General features: G+C 37.5%; 1 non-coding gene across 1 annotated transcript; it reads right to left on the bottom strand.

Moving 5' to 3' along the window:
• Window positions 1–2,520: 2,520 nt before the first annotated feature.
• Window positions 2,521–2,626, bottom strand: LOC140855945 (small nucleolar RNA R71). Its single transcript, XR_012139387.1, has one exon. It is a non-coding gene; the product is annotated as a small nucleolar RNA R71 (small nucleolar RNA).
• Between the last annotated feature and the right edge of the window lie 5,348 nt (window positions 2,627–7,974).

Raw genomic sequence — 7,974 nt, 5'->3', positions numbered from 1 at the left:
TTAATTTAAGTCATTTAAAGCAGAAAATTATAGTTAATTTATTTTATTTATTAAGAATTTGATGTTTCTTTTTATGTTTTACAGAAAAGATGATCGTCGATATAAAAAGTCCGATTCATAGATCAAAAAGACTCAAGTTTGAAGAAAATTAGATTTAAAATAAAATTTAAATAAAAGAAAGATGCATACGGTATTATAGAAAATAAAGATACTATGCAAGAAATCCAAAAAGGATATAGACGTCATTGTGAAGAAATAAAAGTTTCTTTTTGGAATAAAAAAGGAGTGTTCACGCGGCAGTGTTCATGCGGCATGGACGTGCGGGCGGGCATGCGCGGGCGAGCGCATGCGAGCGTGGGCGCGAGCGTGGGTGCGGGGCAGACGCGAGGCGGGTGCGAGGCGGGCGCGAGCATGGGGTTCGTGGGACAGACGAACATATGGAAGGAAATATATATTTGGAAATATTTCAAGAGGAAAAATTTATATTTTCTTTATCTGCTTATGATCTTTCCATCTCATCCATCCATTTTTTAGTCATTAGTATTTTCTTTAATCCCATATCGGAAAACCATGTAAAACTCCTCCCTCCTAACACCTATAAAAAGGCTTTTGTACTCTCCTTGGAGGGGTTGCCCAGAAATTCTTCTAGAGCCTTGCATAGAGGAAAAGAAAGAGACTAATCCATGAGCAGCTAGGCTAGCAGCCTCGGGAGTGGAGAAGAAATTTTGTAACGACACAGAGATGGTTTATTATTCTAAACTTTCTTGTATTTCTTTATATGCAATAAAGATTATGCTTTTTATTTAAATTATCATGAGTTCTTTATTTGTTCTCTTTTATATGCTTTTATTTATACTTTTCTGTTAGATTAATATTAGAAATAACTTTTACTTTTCGGAGATGCACCATGATCTACGGGTACGGGGCGTGCCAAAGAAAGAAGAGTTGTTTACCTAGTACTTTCTGGAGACACGTCGTGATCTACGGATACGGGGTGTGCCAAGGAAAGATAAGTATTTTTTCTATGATTAATCACATCTATTTAATTAAAAAAGAGATACAACTCTGTTAGTGCAAATTAATTTAAAACTCCCGAGCTCTTTATTTTCTAATTACATCAATTTTGAAATAATTTATTTTTTAAATCAAAATAATACTTCTTTCTTTTATTTTGTAATCTCAACTTAGCCCAAGGTCCCTGAGGATACGATCTCGACTCATCCTACCTACGTAGTGAGTAGAGTTATTTTTGGTGCTATTAACGACTACGCATCAAATTTTGGCACCGTTGTCGGAGATCTTGGCACGGTTGAATTAAAAAAAAAAAAACCACTGACATTTCATAACACTTAACTAAAATAGCGTAACCTCAAATATAAAAATTTCTAACTTGATTGGACACCTTGTTTCTTTGCATCTCATCTCCATAATTAATCTTAAGGGCAATAACCCATTAATTAGATAAGGTAGAGATTTGATCACCCTTCCTTGGCCCACAAATCACTCCCTTGCATTTGCATAACCTAGACCTTAATCTAAAATTAATTAGACATTGATCCCTAAGGATTTCGAGCTCATTAGGACAAGTGACCCTGAGAGTTGAACCAGGTTAGACTTGGTCAGCTAGCTGGTGTCTAGGCAAGTGGTTTGCGGGACGACTGGGCCCGAAGGAAGGTGGTTTTTAATTGATTCTGTTCGCTGACCTGGCCAATTTAATTGGTGTCTAAGGAAAGCAACGGGAGGACTCCCACCAACCTTACACTTACCTGGCCAGTTGGTTGGTCAAGCTCTGACTTGGAGGGCTTGAAGGCTAACTACAGTTAGGAGCTATCTAGAACTAAGGTAACTTTAGGACAGAGAGTCCACTGCGTGCTAACTTGATTGTAATTAAAATCTAACCACAACTAATTCTTCTATTAGTTTTAGGACTTCCTAGGATCTCTTCTTTAGAACTCTTTTCCTCTCTTCTCTTCTCCTCTTAATAAAAAATTAAAAAAAAAAATCCTTAACAGACTAGGATAGTCCTACATAGACCTTTTAGTTGCATGTTAGGTCGACGATCACTAAAATCCGACTTGCAACCATTAGACGAAGAATTAGAAAAGACTCTTAGGACTATCTGAGTTAGAAATATGGCTGCACCTGGTGAGGCTAATCCTCCACGCTCATTGAGAGAATATTTCACTCCATCCTCGTATACTTACTCTCCATGCATTCAAGCACCTCCAGTAGAAGCTACCCAATATGAGATTAAGTCTAGCATTATTCAAATATTGCCATCATTCTATGGACTTAGTAACGAGGACCCATACAAATACTTGGATGAATTTCTTAAAATTTGTACCACAGTAAAAATCCAAAACTTCTCAGATGATGCCCTTAGGTTGAAACTGTTCCCTTTCTCACTTAAGGATAAAGCCAAATATTGGTTAAACTCCTTAGACTCTATAACCATTTCAACTTGGGATCATCTTCAGAGAGAATTTTTGAAGAAATACTTTTCAATTAGAAAAATAAATCAAATTAGAAAAGCTATCACCAGTTTTTTTCAATTGGAGGGTGAACTTTTTCATGAGATATGGAAAAGGTTAAGGGATCTCATTCGTAAATGTCCACACCATGCTGTCCCTAAATGGCAACTTTGTCAGTATTTTTATGATGGTCTATCGGAGAAACACCGACAAATGGTTGATGCATCATGTGGTGGGACATTCATGCTTAAGAGTGAGGATGAAGCCTGGCAGCTATTTGAAACACTTAGTGAAAATTTCCTACATCATATGTCTGCCACCTCTAGAGAACAACCCATGCTTCAATAAAAAAGAAGTGAAATTTATCAGATTGGAAACGTCATTGATATCCACAGTAAGGTAAATGAACTGTCCCAAAAATTAGACCGTCTTCTAAATACTGGACAATCTCCGATTCCACCTAATCCAATCCAAGAAGTTTGTGCATTGTGTGTAAGTCCAAACCATTTTGTTAGTGAATGCCCAGCCGCACCTCAATTTCCTGAGTTTGTGCACGAGTAGGTTCAGCAAGCTCAAGTCCAACAAGCTCGTAGATCAGGAAACGATCCATATTCGAGCACTTATAACCCCGACTAGAGAAACCATCCAAATTTTTTTTGGAGACCACAACCAATGGTTGGCCCTGCCACACCTCGACCTCAATATCAGGACCCAACATATAGGCATGGACCATACCATCAATTTCAAAATGCTTCTCAACCGTCTACTACTGGTTATAGCTCAGCTTTTGAGAAAAAAGTTTTGAAAGCATTAGAACGATTAGAAGTCAACACTCAGACCCTTAACTCCCACACACAATCCATTGCTAAGCTAGAGACCCAAATAGGTCAACTAGCGACTGCATTCAGTAGGAGGGAAGGAGAAAAATTATCTAGCCAACCCGAGAGCAACCCAAGAGGGTAATTTGTGATTGAGAGCTCTAATACCCCAGAAGTTTTTTCTGAACATGCCAAATCAATCATGACTCTGAGAAGTGGGAAGGTTATTGAACACACTGGTAAAACCAATGAGACCGACCCTAAACCTCTATCCGAAGCCAAATCACCCAAGAACAAGGAGGACCTTAAAATAGAGAATAAACCAATTGCACCGGAATCATCTTACTTGCCTAAAGTCTCATTTTCGGATGCCCTGAAAGCCCCTATTCCTGCAGATAAGAAGGGAGGAAGACTCGACGAGATGTTGGAATTGTTTAAGCAAGTCCAAATTAATCTTTTCCTTCTAGACGCAATCAAACAGGTCCCTGCTTATGCCAAATTTTTGAAGGATTTGTGCACCCAAAAATATAAATCTAGATCACAAATCTCAAAGAAAATATGCCTCACTGAACAGGCTAGTTCTGTCTTCCAACATGCCACTCCTCCAAAGCTTAAGGACCCAGGAGCCCCCATCATTTCCTGTGTTATAGGAGATTATCACATTGAAAAAGCTCTTCTGGACTTAGGGGCAAGTGTGAATCTTTTACCTAGTTCGGTGTATGAACTTTTTAGATTCGGAGAACTGAAACCCACATCAGTCACACTGCAATTAACCGACAGATCAATTAAGGAACCACGTGGAATGCTTGAGGATGTCTTGGTCAAGGTAGATGAATTTTACTTTCTAGTTGATTTTCTGATTCTCGATATGAAACTAAGTGGCAATCCAAGACAAATTTCCATCATCTTAGGACGACCCTTCCTAGCTACAGCAAATGCATGCATTAATTATAGGACAGGAGTCATGGACGTATCATTTGGAAATAAGAAACTGAGACTGAATGTGTTTGGTGCTTCCCAAGGACTATCAATGGATAGTTGCTTCGAAGTAGATACACTAGAAGATATTATAGAAGATGCAACACCCATAATTCGAGCACCAGACCCCTTAGATACTTGCTTGGCTCACTTTGGAGTGTATGACTTTGAGGGATATATGAAAGAAGTTAACACCTTGTTGGATACATCACATGATAAAACCACTCCTCCATGGACAATCAAGTATGAGCCATTGCCCACATTAGCCAGTACATCAATAGTCCCATCTTTAGAATCACCACCTACGTTAGAATTGAAACCCCTTCCTGCTATGCTCAAGTATGTATTTCTAGGACCCAATGACACCCTGCCAGCAATCATTGCATCAGACTTGACCCCTAATCAGGAAGCACAATTGGTTGGTATTCTGAAGGAACACAAAGAGGCTATCGATTGGTCCATTGTCGATTTAAAAGAAATTGACCCCTCCATTTGCATGCACCATATTCATTTTGAGACAAATGCCAAACACCATCGAGATATGCAGAGGAGATTGAACCCAAACATGCGTGAAGTAGTAAAAAAAGATGTGGTAAAGTGGTTAGATGCTGGAATCATCTACCCCATATCCGATAGTAAATGGATCAGTCCCACTCAAGTAGTACCTAAGAAATCAGGTATTACTGTGGTTGAGAATGAAGAAGGTGAACTGCTTCCCACTCGCATATCATCTGGATGGCGAGTATGCATAGATTATAGAAAACTGAATGCCATTACTAGGAAAGATCATTTTTCTTTGCCTTTTATTGATCAAATTTTAGAACGGCTAGCAGGACAAAGTTTCTTCTATTTTCTTGATGGTTATTTAGGGTACAATCAAGTACCTATATTTTTGGATGATCAAGAAAAGACTACCTTCACCTACCCCTATGGCACCTTCACTTTTCGACATATGCCATTCAGGCTCTGCAATGCACCCGCTACATTTCAACGGTGCATACTGGCCATTTTTCAGATATGGTGGACAAATGTCTTGAAGTTTTTATGGATGATTTTTCTGTGTTTGGAACCACTTTTGAGGATTGTCTCCATAATCTTTCCAAAGTTCTTAAACAGTGTATGGAGACAAATCTTGTCCTAAGTTAGAAAAAGAGCTATTTCATGGTGCGGAAAGGAATTGTATTAGGACATATTATTTTTGAAAGAGGGATCGACACTCATGTTAAGATTCGAGCAGGAATAGGATAGACACTCTTTTAGCGTCTGGCTGAAGACGTTAAACTTAACGCTTTTTGGGAGGCAACCCAAATTTTTTTTATTTTATTTTAACTGATCTTCATTTTTTAAGAATAAAAGACTGCTCTGTATGGAAGAGTCTGTCAATAAACTTGACGTTTGGCTGAAGACGTAAAACTTAGCGCTTGTTGGGAGGCAACCCAACGATTTCATATTTTTTTTGCTTTACTGCAGCTGCAGGAATTTAGAACAAGAACCTATTAATTAATGAAGCTATCTTCAACTTTCGAAGCAAAATTATCCTAGGTTCATTCTCTCCTTTTATTTTCTTTGCTTTCCCACTCCATTGAGGACAATGTAGATTAAGTTGAGGGGGGAAGGAAATGAAAATTAATCAAATCCTTGAGTATGGTCAGAAATAATTAGTTTTGTGTATCCAAATTTTATTTTGATTAAGAGTCAATTAGGCATCCTAATAAATGAATGATTAATGGTTAAGATAATTTTAGAGATACTGAGGAATAAATTATTAAGAAAATTCAATGAATGGTAGGGTTTAGACTAGACCAAATTTTAGGAGTGATTCTACAACCCTCTTCTTACTGATCTCAATAAAGAATCTGCTTCATGAGAGATTGGGTGGAAAGGTCGAGGTATGCAAAAATTCTTCTTAAAATTTACTTTAAAAAAAAAATAACATTGGTTTTCTACTAAGTAACCGGGTCCTTTCGCCTAAGTAAGCATTGTGGTTTGCGTAAAAAGGTGGGCAATGTTAAAAAAAAAAATGGATAATAAGGGGACTAAATTGCAAGAAGATAATAAACCCCTCTCACATTAAGTTAGAAGATTTAAAGAGTAAAGTTCTTGAAATTTCTTTAGTTAATACTCAACTATTAATTGGGTCAAATTGATAATCCAATGAAGTATCTCTTTAATGGTCTGACCAGGTATCATCTACCTTTTGGGATATCTAACCTAACTTTTTAGTCAAGACTGAGTCGGTACACAATGCTGATATATCTATTTTACTCGAGGATGAGCAAAATTCAAGTTGGGGGATGTGATAAACACTTAATTTAAGTCATTTAAAGCAAAAAATTATAGTTAATTTATTTTATTTATTAAGAATTTAATATTTTTTTTTATATTTTACAGGAAAGATGATCGTCGATATAAAGAGTCCGATTCATAGATCAAAAAGACTCAAGTTTGAAGAAAATTGGACTTAAAATAAAATTTAAATAAAAGAAGGATGCATACGGTATTATAGAAAATGAAGATACTATGCAAGGAATCCAAAAAGGATATAGACGTCATTATGAAGAAATAAAAGTTTCTTTTTGGAATAAAAAAGGAGTGTTCACGCGGCAGTGTTCACGCGGCATGGACGTGCGGGCGGGCATGCGCGGGCGAGCACGTGCGAGCGTGGGCGCGAGCGTGGATGCGAGGCGGATGCGAGGCGGGTGCGAGGCGGGCGCGAGCGCGAGCGCGAGGTTCGTGGGGACAGACGAACAGATGGAAGGAAATATATATTTGAAAATATTTCAAGAGAAAAAATTTATATTTTCTTTATCTGCTTGTGATCTTTCCATCTCATCCATCCATCTTTTAGTCATTAGTATTTTCTTTAGTCCCATATCGAAAAACCATGTAAAACTCCTCCCTCCTAACACCTATAAAAAGGCTTTTGTACTCCCATTGGAGGGGGAGATCAGAAATTCTTCTAGAGCCTTGCATAGAGGAAAAGAAAGGGACTAATCCATGAGCAGCTAGGCTAGCAGCCTCGGAAGTGGAGAAAAAATTTTGTAACGACACAGAGATGGTTTATTGTTCTAAACTTTCTTGTATTTCCTTATATGCAATAAAGATTATGCTTTTTATTTAAATCATCATGAGTTCTTTATTTATTCTCTTTTATATGCTTTTATTTATGCTTTCCTATTAGATTAATATTAGGAACAACTTTTACTTTTCGGAGATGCACCGTGATCTACGGGTACGGGGCGTGCCGAGGAAAGAAGAGTTGTTTACCTAGTACTTTCTAGAGACACTCCGTGATCTACGGATACGGGGTGTACCGAGGAAAGATAGGTATTTTTTCTAAGATTAATCGTATCTATTTAATTAAAAAAGAGATACAACTCTGTTAGTGCAAATTAATTCAAAACTCCCGAGCTCTTTATTTTTTAATTTCATCAATTTTAAAATAATTTATTTTCTAAATCAAAACAATGCTTCTTTCTTTTATTTTGTAATCTCAACTTAGCTCCCTGAGGACACGATCTCGACTCATCCTATCTACGTAGTGAGTAGAGTTATTTTTGATGCTATCAATGACTACGCATCACCATGGAAATTAAAAGGCCTAGAGATAGTCTAAATGATAGGTATCTGTGGCACCTAAAGCTAGATCATATAGTGGAAGACAGGGTTAACAAATTGGAGAAATCCGAGCTATTGAGTCCGTTAAC

The sequence above is a fragment of the Elaeis guineensis genome, chromosome 2 (assembly GCF_000442705.2).
Source record: "Elaeis guineensis isolate ETL-2024a chromosome 2, EG11, whole genome shotgun sequence".
In the NCBI taxonomy this organism is placed as follows: Eukaryota; Viridiplantae; Streptophyta; class Magnoliopsida; order Arecales; family Arecaceae; genus Elaeis; species Elaeis guineensis.
The sequence above is the reverse complement of the archived record's forward strand: the minus strand, read 5'-3'. Positions and strand labels throughout refer to the sequence as shown.